This window comes from Delphinapterus leucas, chromosome 4 (genome assembly GCF_059928025.1).
Source record: "Delphinapterus leucas isolate spDelLeu-1000000601 "Yukka" chromosome 4, BTC_Dleu_Yukka2, whole genome shotgun sequence".
NCBI lineage: Eukaryota > Metazoa > Chordata > Mammalia > Artiodactyla > Monodontidae > Delphinapterus > Delphinapterus leucas.
Window position 1 is genome coordinate 141,454,992 of NC_143132.1, and position 14,158 is coordinate 141,469,149.

General features: G+C 38.7%; 1 protein-coding gene across 11 annotated transcripts in view; it reads right to left on the bottom strand.

Moving 5' to 3' along the window:
* TBC1D5 (TBC1 domain family member 5) overlaps nt 1-14,158 on the bottom strand; it is a 536,700-nt gene that overhangs the window by 384,093 nt on the left and 138,449 nt on the right. The window contains exon 1 of one of the 11 annotated variants that reach the window (XM_089911186.1): nt 625-11,459. The exons of the other annotated variants lie outside the window; for them this stretch is intronic. The gene's annotated coding sequence lies outside the window, so the exon portion shown is untranslated. Of the gene's footprint in view, nt 1-624; nt 11,460-14,158 lie in introns of those variants that run through there. 11 annotated transcript variants of the gene reach the window in all.

Below are 14,158 nucleotides of genomic sequence, written 5' to 3' on the forward strand. Positions count from 1 at the left end.
ACGCATTTCCTGACTATCATTTGCCAGTTGCTTGACAGAAATATTTTCTAATTTTTGAAGCCACAGACGAGGAAACTGTAGCTCAGAGATGAGTTATGTTTCTCAAAGTTGCACTGTTATCTGAAACTCTTCTTCCCCATCCTGTCTCAGGTCACACAGTCAGAACTCAGATCTCTAATGCCAAACACTGTTCTGTTTATGACACTTTTCCTGCAACATGTTATTCTGAAAATTTTTTAAATTCAGAAAAGTTTACAAGAATGTTACAGTCAACATTCATATACTCACCACCTAGATTCTAACACTGACATTTTACTTTACTTGTCTATCCATCAGACCCTCACTTTCTTGAGTGTTTCAAAGTTGCAGACGCTATGATATTGGTTTTTCAACATCTTATTACAAATATTTCCAAATATACAGAAAAGATGAACACCCACCTAGAATCTTCAATTCATTTGAGTACATTTGCTTTATTATAATGTCTATCTGTCCATCATTCTGTCAATCCATCTTATTGTATTATTTTAATTACCTAAATTATTTGTTGCCACTCCTGATTCCCTTCTGCAAAAGGACAGCTACTGAAAAGTTGTTTGTATGTATTTAAAACTGTTATCTTACCTTTATTGCTTTCAGTTCAAGAAATGTTTGGCTATACATGCTTTGAACGTTTTGTCACTTCTCTAAATTGTCTATCGGGTAAAAAGACAAACCCTTCAGGAGAGGAGAGCTCACTCGTTTCTCTTTTGCAAAAAAAAAAAAAAGGAAAAGAAAAAGACACAAACATTTTCTAAGGTTACTAGATAAATTGAAAAACTCACAGAAAACCAAGTTTTTAGGGGGAAAAAAACTGTTAGCTTTAGTTAATCCAGCAACTTGACATACAAGTGGCTTTGAAACCACTTTGCAGAAAAGTTACACTACTAAAGCCAAGTAGTTATGTTATCTTTACACTTTCTCATGGTATGTAATTCTATGATGTATACATTCCACAATGTGATTCTATGATGCATAATTGTCATTTTCTGTCAGTAAAAATTTTACTCCCAATTCACATGATGGAATTTAAATGCATCAGTATTTCCTGGAGTTTGGTTATTAATCTAAACGAATATACCACTGTATCTCCACAATTCCCTTTAACCTTAAGCTCTTTTAGTCCCTCACTCAGTACAAGTGCTTTCAAACTCACTGAAACACCTAGTTCTTTGACTTCATTTCATTTCAATCCCCTCTTCCCCTTCTAGTTTCCCTTCCTTCCCTATCAGAACTAGACTATCTGAGCTACTATTGCAACTAAGCTTTTCCCAGTACAATGTCCTCTCTTGCTCCATGCCTATTAGCTGTGTCTTTCCTGAAAACCCTCCAACATTTGTTCAGTCTCAGTCGCCTTCTCCGACTCTACACTCCATTTGCTGAAAGCAGAGGAAATAATGGACGAATAGGAATTCCTTCCACCTTTCCACCCAGCTAAAACACACCCATAGGCGCTGTGGCTGTCAGGGAGGTGCACCACTCAGAGAGAACCTGCTGGAAGGAGTGCCGTCCACTGTCATACCTTCTGGATCCACCACAGCGCTCATGCCAGAGAGAGGCATGCCAGAGAGAGGCATGCCAGGGGAGCCCATTCCCACCCAACACAGGGCATCTCTCAGGCAGCATGTGCTCTGCCCACTGCCCACCACCCCGCACCACTGGTCTGGCTGGGACCTTCTCAAAGCTGCACTGGTGTCTGAGATTCTTCTTCCCCTACCTGTCTTCCCTCCTCTTCTCTCATCACAGGTGTCAGGCTTGCGTTAAGGTCTGAAGCTCTCCCTCCTCACTCCCACTCCCTTTCTCCCTCACCTTCTAAGGGCTTCCCCTGATAAATTTCTTAAAACTTCCATTTCTGTCTTGGCATCTGCTTCCTGGAGGACCTGAACTGTTGCATCCACTATTTCCTACTTCTGGGATTGTCGGTTAAAAAAAAAAAAAAAAATTCACCCTCCTCCTATAAAAACAAATCTCTCCACTAGCGTTGGCTCCAAATCTGTCTCATCTTTTCACAGATTTTAATCAACAATATTCCTAAACAGAAGTCATTCTCTTCCCCTTCAAAATGTTGCTCTTGTGCTCGCTATCTATGGAAAGACACCACCAGGATAGAGCCAGATACCTGTATTTTCCTCTTGCCCCTCTCATATCAATCACCTGTTAAATCGAGTCAATTCTACCTCCTAAATTAGTCCCTTCTCCCTTACTCCTGACTCTGACTTAATCTAGTGTCTCAATTCTTCCCTGTCCTCCTGCAGTAGTCTCCTACCTAGTAGCCTGGCTCTTCAGATCTCCCTCCAATTCACTTAAATACCTAAATGTCACCTAAGTGCTTTTTCTAAAATTCAAATCCGATCACACCGCTCCTTGGCTTAAATTCCTTCAGTAAGTCACAATACCTAGCATTGCAATCCTAGGCTCTTCCTACCCTATCTGTCTTCCTCTTCTTTTTCCTCCAAGAAGAAAAGCCCAAACTCTTAGTATAATCCACAAGACTCTTCAAAAATCTAGATTTTATACCTTACAATCTCAGGTGTCAATATTACCCAACATGTGAACCTAAACTGCTTGCAGTTCCTCAAATATACTTTTTTTTTTTTTAAAGAAGATGTTGGGTTAGGAGTTTATTAATTAATTAATTTATTTTTTTACTGTGTTGGGTCTTCGTTTCTGTGCGAGGGCTTTCTCTAGTTGTGGCAAGCGGGGTCCTCTCTTCATCGCGGTGCGTGGGCCTCTCACTATCGCGGCCTCTCTTGTTGCGGAGCACAGGCTCCAGACACGCAGGCTCAGTAGTTGTGGCTCACGGGCCTAGTTGCTCCGTGGCATGTGGGATCTTCCCAGACCAGGGCGCGAACCCGTGTCCCCTGCATGAGCAGGCAGATTCTACCCCAGTCCTACCTCCAAGATGCTTTAAGTACTTTTTTTCTGTGGTCCACTATCTCCCATGCGTGACTCTATCATGTCATTCATCCCCCTAGATGTTAATTTTTTTAACTGCCATTCTCCCTCCTATAAACTGCAAGCTCCTAAAGGAAGAATCATATTTTAACTTGTTGATCCAACACCTAGAATACTGTTTGCAGTAACAGGTAACTAAACAAAAAGTTTTGTGGAAGGAAGGGAGGGAGGGAGGAAGAAAAGATCCTTAGTATCTCAATAAATTTGTAAATTATTTTACAAAGTAAATGTAACTCACACTTGCTGGTTCTTGTCTTCACCCTTGTGATAGTTAATTTTATATGTCAACCTGACTGGGCTAAGGGATGCCAAGGTAGCTGATAAAACATCGTTTCTGGGTGTGTGTGTTAAGTGTCTCCATAAGAGATTAGCATTTAAAGCAGACTGAGTTTTTAAGAAGCCAACGTGAGTGGGCATCACCCAATATACCCAAGGCCCAAACAGAACAATAGGTGAAGGAAGGGCAAATTCGCGCTCTTAGCTCAGGCTGAGATATTTGGACACGGACCAGGATTTAGTCCATCTCCCCCATTCCCCATGCCATCACCCCAGTTCTCAGGCCTTCAGACTCAACATGAATCACACAACCTAGGTCTTCCTAGTTCTTCAGCTCGCAGGCAGATCAGGGGACTTCTTACCTAAGCTGCATGAGACAATTCCTGGATTTTATACATATAGATCCTTTTGGTTCTGTTTCCCTGGAGAACTCTGACTAATACAACTCACGGTGCAGGATTCCAGGTTCCTATGTTTTTGTTCCCGGAATATTTCTGGGAGTCATCCTGAAGTGTCTCACATGCGTTCATGAGCCAGACCAGTCAGCTGACAGTCACCTCCCAGGGCACGACTATCATTCACCCCTCTTTGTGCCTCTCTGGGTGGTATCTGAGGTCTGCTGGTTCCATTCCCTCCAAACTAAGCTTGGGTGGGCCTCATCTGTTCCCCGACCCAGGTACTGCCTCTGAACTGGAATGCTGATCACCGGTGGCGACTGTCACCCACAGGGCCCCATTCACTGCAGTCTGCTTCCCCTCCACTGGGCGCTAGCCACTGCTTTATCCAGCAGCACCACCGTCACCCAGCCCCCCTCCCCCACCTTTCTAACAGGGCCAGTGCAGTGCAGTCCGTAAAATGCCAGTCACTCAGCGGATGGTGGCAAAAAAAGGGGAAATAATGCCTTTCTACTGGACTCTAAGTTTAGAGGGTACAAGGACCATGCCACTTGTCCCCAAACATCTTATATTTCTCCTTGTTCTCTTGTTCTTTCTTAATTTCTTTTTCTTACAGCCCAGGTATCCTTCTATCTCCACTGTCTCTGATGCAAGGCCTAAGAGGTCTAGACCCGAAAGCAAAACAGACTCCAGGCTGAATTCAGAAATGCTCCTTCTCTAACAGCTGAGATGGCATCACCAGGTCTGGCTCTTTACTCTTTATTTTTTCATTAAAAAATTTTCACTTTTGTTCCTACACATCGAAGACTAGTGGCAGGCCAGCCACGTCCCAGATGTGGCTGAACCCCTGCAAGGAACACAAGCAAGGGCCACACTGGGGACATGCTGCACAGACGGAGTCTTAAACACTAAAACAAAACACACAACTATTGAAACATGCACTGCCCTTTCGTGCTCCATGTTTCTCATACTTAATATACTCCATTAAAAACTTTACATTAAAATTCCTGAATTATGTGTGTCACTCAAAGCAGCTTGCCCACTGACAAATGAAAGCCTCCCTTATGGGGAAATATTTCACAAATTACCCTTTTTATCTGAATTCCAGGATGATTAGGCCAGCAGCGTCACATCACCCACCCTGCAGCACATCGGGCAGTAGAAGGCATCCCTCCTCTGTTGGCATTCCGAAAGGCATTTCCAGACCGACACCGGGGTGGGAAAAGAACGGCCAGAGACAGGAGAGCAAGCAAGAAGCCGCCTGGCTGGGGATCACCAGAGAATCATCCCTACAATGGGAGGATCCATTTTTTTTTTTTTTTTTTTTTTTTTTGCGGTACGCGCAAAAAAAGGCCTGTTGTGGCCTCTCCCGTTGCGGAGCAAAGGCTCCGGATGCGCAGGCTCAGCGGCCATGGCTCACGGGCCTAGCCGCTCCGCGGCATGTGGGATCCTCCCGGACCGGGGCACAAACCCGTGTCCCCTGCATCGGCAGGCGGACTCTCAACCACTGCTCCACCAGGGAAGCCCGAGGATCCATTCTTTATGCCATGAGAACACAGGCAAGAAAGAACAATAACTTTTCTTGAAAGTTCCACACTGGATTCAGACTCTACATTAGAGGGTAATCTGTACCAATAAAGTATGAATGTAAATAAGACAAAGAATGGACTAGAGGAAAAAAACATAATGCAACGTCTCTGAAAACAAAAGCACATTTTAAAGGAAATGTGCAGTGAACATCAACATTACTGGTAGTTCAGTTTCATTCAAAAATTGATATACACTTAGAAATTAAATCCTTGGCTTTATAAACATGATGAATAAGCAAATACTTCAGGATAATATACTTTTTACCACAAGCATTTTATGAAAGAAAATTTTCCTCAAAGCTCCAACACTAACAAATTCCAAAGTCTTCAGTCACTAAAAATAGAGCTTCTTATTTTTCCTTATCTATTTTGATACTTTTAGCCGTCTCATAAATTGCCTATTTTTTGGATTTTAACAACCAGTCGTCCTAGAATTTTTATATTTTCGTAAAGAAAAAGGAAATACATATGTGTGTTTTAAATTTTATGCTTTAAAAATTAATCTTTACAACAAGTACAGCTCGATCTTTAAAAGGAGAGGGAAGAGGCTTTGAAGGCATAAAGGAAATAAAAATGGACAAGGATTGAGGCAGTATGGTGTAGATTTCAGGTAATTTTAAGCACTGGATAATTTTAATCTAGAAAGAAGGCCTCAATTCAGTTATAAATATATTTTAAAAAATAGCACACTATTCCCTTAGAGAATCTGGATGGTTGCAGTTTTGAAATAAGCAACGAAAGGGCGGGGGGAAAACAACCTCTCCTTATGTTGCATTTATTCAATTTGTGGACTCTTACTGCAGGTGGTCCTTGAAACGATAACATAAAAGACTTCTAAAACAAAATGGATAAATATGACCATTTATTTAAAATTCAGGCAGTTTTTTAAAACTCTATTTCTATTCAGAGAGTCCAATTATCTACAAGATATATACAGGCTGCAGCACAAGCCATTATGATTGATTGATTTTAAACAAAAATACTAGCACATATATACACAAAATGAATCTTATCTCCCTTCAAAATATCCATTTTGAGCAGCTACACATCAATTCCACTGAATTCAAAAAGAGGCATTGCTAAAATACTTTGATTAATGGATTATGTATACATCTTCCCAAGGGGACTATTTCAAACGGAATAACACACATTTGAATAAACAGGTTCTGATGTATTTATTTAAAAATTGACCTCACTAATCTATAGTCAAATGTAATATAGAAAACAAACTTTAAAACACATAACGTTCTCTGAACAAATAAATTTGCATTTGAAATTTACATGTTCAAAATAAATCTTTTCCTGCCACCCACGTAAGAAAATGGAAAGTGATGAGGGATAGAAAGGTAAGTATTACAAAGTCAAATAAGTATAAAAGGCCATTATATTCACTACCTTTTGAGAAGTAAGTTACCTATTGAGGAAAAAAAACCCTCCAAATTTAGACTAAGCATTCTGTAACAAGCAGCAACAAATTCACTGAGGGTGGTCTTTAAAGTCTGCATTGCACATATAAATTTCTTTTAGCTGTAGTATATGCAGTATATGGTTCCAACTAATAAACAACAATTCATCCAAAAATGCAACACATCTTGAAATAATAGTACTTCCAGAAAAGCAAACTACTGTCGGTTACAGTTTAGCACTTAAAGGACAGTAATTTTTATTCTTACCTATGCAGTGACTTGAAATAGGTATAATTAAAAACTAACTTGTAATTACTATAACTATGCATCTATAGAAACATCCACACATTTTTAAATACATTTTCTTCAATTTGTCTTAATCTTAAAACTGTTCACAGAGTAGTTTTTATTTTAAAAAAATTTTAATGCAAGGCATGTCATTTTACCCTTTTTTGTTTACTTGTTATGAAAATGATACAAAACAAATATTTTGACCACAAGCCCTGGGTGTTCAGTGCCTTCAATCAAATCACTGCAATTAATATGAAATTCTAAATACAGAATATAATGCCACATAAATAGTGTAACAGCCAAGTCCTGTCTAAGAAGCCATATGTTTTTTCCCATTGTTCAAAAAAAGGAGATGACTTCCCGTCACTTATGTTTCTGATTAGCAAGGTGATTTATGCCACAATCACTAAAAATGCCAGCAAGTGAATGAGAAAATGCATAGTGACTGCGCCAGATGTGCACAATAAACAGGAATCCCATTGTAATCTCTGGTACTTAGTTTATATGAAGGTAATGTAGGAAACACTCTTGGATATGGCAAAGTCACTCTTTTTTTACATTTGACTATAAATGATATGAAATAAATTGTGTGTTTTATACTTTATGGCATGCATACATTGATAAATTAGGTAGCGTTTTGTATCCCGACTTATCTACAAGACAAACCTGGCTAAGATCATGGGGATTAATTGCTTCAGAAGTGTGAAATGCAGCTTTTCCATTCTTTTCTGCACACTCAGTGAAGAAACAATGATTAATCACTGTTTAACTATTCTCTTGAGGATCTACAAGATTGCCAAAGCAGGACTTATCCTCATAAATCCAAAAAATACAGGTTTAGATTTGTTGCCAACAAATGAAAGAACATGAACTTAAACCCATTTGTTATCAGATTAAAATAATGTCAAGGTTTTAGAACCTCACTGGTACACAATTCCCTTTTAATTGGTGACTTCGATAGGAAATGGGATTAACACATAAGATATAACAAAAGTACACGTATTTTACAAAAGTAATAATAAACCTATTTTTTTAATTATAAAATATCCTCAGCCTAATAATGTCAAACATACTATTGAACTTGAGCTGATAACCTCCCTTAGATACATAAGTACTTCAATTCCTGTGCTATTTATAAAGAACAAAATACATGTTATCAGATGAAAAACATTTCTAAATGGTTATTTCAAATGGAAAATGACTGCTTATTTCAAGAAATTTTATTCTAGACAGCTACAGCTGAAGGACAATTATGTGGATAAAATTATTTAGTTCCAATAGTACTAAGAGAAACATATTTATAAGTCTTTATAAGACTAAAAATGTGAAACTTCAAACTTTAAGCCTATACTATAAATGACCCAAAAATATGTTGAAGATAAGTACATGAGAAGAGAGGTTTCAAATATATTCCAAGTAATTTAGGCTTTCAAGATATCTTCAGTCAATATTCCCTACACACTGAAGAAATTAAGTAACTCTTAAGCATTTATAAAATTTTTAAAACATATTTTTAATAGCAGAAAACTTATTTTGTCACAATATTAAAATGTTAGCATCGTAATGGTCAAATCGTTACAAATTAAAGATTTTAAAAATCCCCTTTAAATGGGTTAGCTGTTCACGGCCTACTTTTAAAGTATTCCTAAACGGGAATAACCTAAAGTAAAAACTTCAAACTTCTATATAAAATAGAAATACAGTGACCTCTCACGTATAACGGACCCCTTTTCTATTTGTCTAATTATGTGTTCATCTAACTTCTCCCTTCTAGTTCATGATGCTCCTTTCAGGTCTACCAGGTACCACAGAGACTAGCAGAGCCACAAGGAAGCGGAGGTGAAAGTGGTGATAAAGTTCACTGTCCGGTAAGTCTTTGTAAAAGTGAGTAAGTGGGAGAGAAAGAGAAGCAGATTCCATATTTTCCACATTTCATTATCTAGAGTTGGTTGTTTCTCCATTATCAAAAAGTGAGAGTTATGTCTGGTGCGTGTACACTGAAAACCTAGAAAAATTCACAATGAACTAGGCCAAAAAAAAAAAAAAAAAAAAAGAAAAAGAAAACTGAGTCTCCTTACGTCATCCAATTTAAAAAGGAAAACATCATAAAATGACATATTTATGAGTTAGCTCAGTACCCACCATAGCGTAAACAGTCAATAAATACTTGTTGATCAAATGAATAGATGAATTCAAATTGATTCTACTCTGGAAGCTGATGACATGTTAGAGTCTATAAATAGAGCATCGCCCTTTCACCTTCTCCTGACACTCCCAAATATCGTCTCCACTTAAAATGTTTTAATTCAATGAAAAATATTTAGGAAGAACCATTCTTAAGTGTTACTCAAAATATGCCACTAGCATAAAACCTCACAGAGATGCTAACTGTTTTGTTTAACCTGGAAAAACTATTAGGATGGACTTGGAGGTTTGCGGATGGAACTTGCAAAGGAACACAAGTGTGTCAGAATGAGATAGCTGGGATTTTTGAAAACAAGTCTGTGTTATAAAGGGAAAGTCACTGCAACCGGTTTAAGTCAACAACCTAAACACAGAAGCCAAGTCCAGATGACAAAATGGCAGCTTACTGGAGAAATGTATATGTGAAGCCCAGGGAAGGAGACAAGTTAAATGACGTTAAATAATAAAGTTATTTAACAGGGAATCAGTTAAGAAGATGGTGAAGGAGTGGCGGGTGACACCTTGACTATTTGCCTGTAAAAAGGAAAACTCGCCAAAGACCCTTCTCAGAGTTAGCCCATGATGTACTGGGTGGTCTCACCACAAATAACAGTTATATGTCACATGTTAGACCATGATATAATGTGGGCACATACCAAAGAAAAAGAGAGAACTTTCATTCTTGCTTAAAGGGGAACGCAATAAGCTAGACCCTGCCTTTAGAGGGAATCAGAATAAAGTTATAAGAAGCCGAAGTCATCTTATTTCTAATTATTACCTCTGTAACAGTTGGTGCTTCCAAAGACAGAAAACTAAGTAAACTGACAGTAAACCAAATATACTGACTCTCAGTAAATGTGTCCTAGGAAGACAAGTGAATGTATGGATATAAAGGAGATATTACTCAAAAATGTCTTCCAGTCCAGTGACCAAGGAACTTGTGCCAGGTTTTAGGAAAAGGCAGGGTCTGCAAAGAATAAAAATTAGTTATTTAAACCCAAGAGGGACCCACTAGAGGTGCTATGAGGAAAAGTAAGCACAAGGCTAGTCAGTTTTTTGGTCTCACAATTGCAACTGACCCTTGAATAATGCAGGGATTAGTTCAAATATAATTTACAGTTGGCTGTCTGTATCCAAGGTTGCTAGGCGTTTGCAGATTCAACCAACCATGGACCGTGTACTACTACAGTACTTACTATATTTATATTGAAAAAATCCACGTATAGATGGACCTATGCAGTTCAAACCTGTCTTGTTCAAGGGTCACCTAATTCCTTCCCCACCTGTTATCCTTCCTAACTTAAACTCTACAGTACTGGAGCACAGCAAACATGCTGCTTGAATCATGTCCCAAGACAACATGAGCAGTTTCTACAGCCAGAGGGGAAGCTGTATCACTATCGAGAACTGGGAACTTGAGCAAGAACGGGTAGGAAGAGCAACATTATTCCATTTCAGAAACACATGAGAGTGATCCCAGGGATCACCTTACACCGGGAAGAAAATGCTGGAACTCTAACGCCATCACTGTATCCCGTATTTATCAAGTGTGCTCCTGCGCTGAGGTGACTGGGAGAAACATGAGTCAGAAGGAGCACAACAGACTCCAGGCATTCGTAGATTTTTACATTCATGATTTCATCCTTGTTCAAGCAATCCAGGACACGAAGTAATTTATCATTTTTCTGATAAGTGAATTTGAACCACAAGCTGCCCAAGGCTGGTGTGAGAAAGCATTTCTGCTTCTGATCCTAATGTAGCTTGGTGGTTCTCTAGAACATACTCCAGAAATATTTACACATTTGACATTTTTCAAAAACTTCAAGAGGTGCATCCTTCATAAATGCTTGTTGTATGTCTTCATTATAGTAACAGAATTTTTTAAAGTACAAAATTCCTAAACTGGAAACCACCATTCATCTACGTTACTACAATAAAAATCACAAAGCGGTAAACTGAACGGGACAAGCCTAAAGAAGTGGGAGGCAGCTAGTCGTGACGCTTCTGGTATGTGACATATCCCGGAAGTAACACAAAGCTTGACCAAAGACTTTTACAGATGGATCTGTGCCTATGTGTGCCGCCTGCCTTCCTATTATTAAGGATAAACCACCCATGCTCCTACCTAAGGCCAGTCTCTCCACTTGCGCGCCTTGCTTCAGCAATTCACTACGCTTTCCTGTATCATCAGTTTTTTCCTCTTTATTGGGGCATTCTCAATATTAATGTATGCTGCTTCTCTTCTACTCAAAAAAAAAAAAAAAAAAATTGTCTCTTGACCAACTTTCCCCCTTCAGTTGCCACATGTTTCTCCTCCCACTCCACCCTGAACCCACTCCACCCTGAACCCACTCCAGTGTGACTTCTGTCCTCCACTGAAACTGCTCTTCTCAAAGTCACCAATGACCTCCCACTGCTAAATCCAACAATCAATTCACAGCTCATGTAAAACTTCACATTTCAGCAACATGTGCCACGGATGATCACTCCCCTTCCTTGGCACATTTACATCACTTAGCTTCCTGAGCTTTCAGATATTTAGAAAGCCAAAGGAGTCTTCCTTTTACCTAGCTCGGTTTTCCTTCCCTGGCCTCCTCAACTAATTCCTCTTCTCCTGACCTCTAGATGTAAAGGGCCCCGAAGTTGGGGCCTTCAGTTGTCTCTAGCTGCATCTACTGGATTGTGTCAATATTACCCCTTTAAAAATACCATCCACAATTGATAACTTTCACAGCTTTTCCTTCATCTCGGACCTTTCCCCTGAACTCTGGGATAGTATCTGTCTCCTTGACCTCTCCACTTAAATGTCTAATAAATATCTTCAACTTAGCATGTCCAGAACCAAACCCCTAACCTTCTCCTTTTATAAGCTTCCCCTTCTTCATTAAATACAACTCTTATCTTCCTAGTTATTCAGACCAAAAACATTACCAGAGGCGTATTTGACTCCCCGCCTTCGCTCATAACTCAAATCCAATCCATCAGCAAATCCTGTTGTTCAAACCACAATTACGTCTCACCTCTAACCTTCTACATGGTCCCTCTGCTTCTGCCCTTGCTCCCTCTACAATCCTTTCTCAACCAGGCAGAGTAATTCTTTTAAACTGTACATCAGATGTTGATACTTACTTGCCAATAACTTCCCACCTCATTCAGAATAAAAGCCAAATGCACCTCTCTAAAAGACTAGATTCCCAGTTATGTCTCTAATTTAATCCCTACTACTCTCTTCTCACATTGCCGCAGCCACACTGACCTCTCTGTTGTTCCTTGAACACATCAGTAATATTCCTACATCAGGGCCTTTGTACTACTTGTTCACTCTGCTTGAGGTGCTCACTCCGTCACCTCCATCTGACATTTACTAAAGTGTTCCGTTCTCAGGGAGGTACTCCCTGACCACCCTATTTACAATTTCCATCAGTCCCCCTATGCTATTAACTCTCTATCCTCCCCTCCTTGCTTTATTTTCCTTTATAGCCTCACTATCTAACTGACTACATATTTTACTTATTTATCTTGCTTCTTGTCAACCTCTCTACCCTAAAAAGCAAGCATAATCAAATCATGCATTTTTCTCTATTTTGTTTTCACTGTTAATATCTCCTAGAAAACTCTTCAATGAGTAAGACTGGCTTCAAATTTCTCAGGAGGAATAATGGATGTTAGAAACAAACTAAGCAAAGTCTTCAAAGTTCTGAGGAAAATTATTTTAAATCTAGAAATACTAATATATACCCAGATAAATTATCAATCAACTGTGAGAATAAAATATTTTCTAATATGCATAACTCAGAAAATTCATCTTTCACCATTTAACCTTCTGAAAATTTATTTAAATTGTGACAATGGGACACAAGAATCATTAGAACTAACCCAGAAATATAATGGAAAGAAATCTGAGTGTAACAGTTCCGCAAAAGGCCAACGAAGCTCTGGTCCATACTAAAACAGAAGGTCCAGGTTAAGTGATGTATTTCTTCAACAAGACAGTAGGTAACCTAACAAAAATTTATTTTGCGATTTAAAATCATACATTTTAAAGCCTAGAAGTACACCTGTGGTGTGCTATCCATAAATGGAGAGACACAGACCTCCTATGAGCATTAAGCAAAAGGAATGGTAACTTAAAACTCTGGTAAAAACAAAGAACTATACACACATGCAGGGGGAAAAAATGGTATAAATATGAAGCAAAATACAGTATTTTTGAGAAGATGAAGAAAACTAAGAAATCTTTTGTTCTGGAAAACAATTTCTACTGGTCAGTTAATTCTGCACGGAACACAGAATTAAGTGATACTCTGAATTGATATATAATCACTATATTAGAAATAATGAATATAATCACCCCTCTACAATGTTACTTTGCTGAAAGTCATTTATTACTATCATATTCTGATTATCAAAAAAAATGAAAAATAACAAGTTTTGACAACATGTGGAGAAACTGGAACCCTCACACATTGCTGGTGGGAATATAAAAGGCTACAGCCACTGTGGAAAACAACTTGGTGGTTCCTCAAAAAGGTAAATAAAAAATTACAACATGACCCAGCAATTACACTCCTAGGTATATACCTAACAGAACTGAAAACAGGTGCTCAAATAAGAACATGTGCACCTAAATCCACAGAAGCACTACTCACAAGAGCCAAAAGGTGGAAGCAAACCAAACAATTATATATACAATGGAATATTACTCAGCTGTGAAAATGCATAAAGTACTGACACATGCTACAATATGGATGAACCTTGAAAACAGTACTACAAGTGAAAGAAGCCAGACATAAAAGGTCACGTACTATATGATTCCATTTATATGAAATATTCAAAATAGATAAATCCTTAGAGACAATACAGACTGATGGATACCAGGAGTTGGGAGGAGGTCAGAATGAGGAGAAACTGTTTAAAAAGTAAGGCGTTCTACCTTGGAGTGATGGAAATGTGTGTAACTAGAGAGAGGTGGTGGGTTCTACTGAATTATTCACTGAATTTTATGTTACATAAATTTCACCTC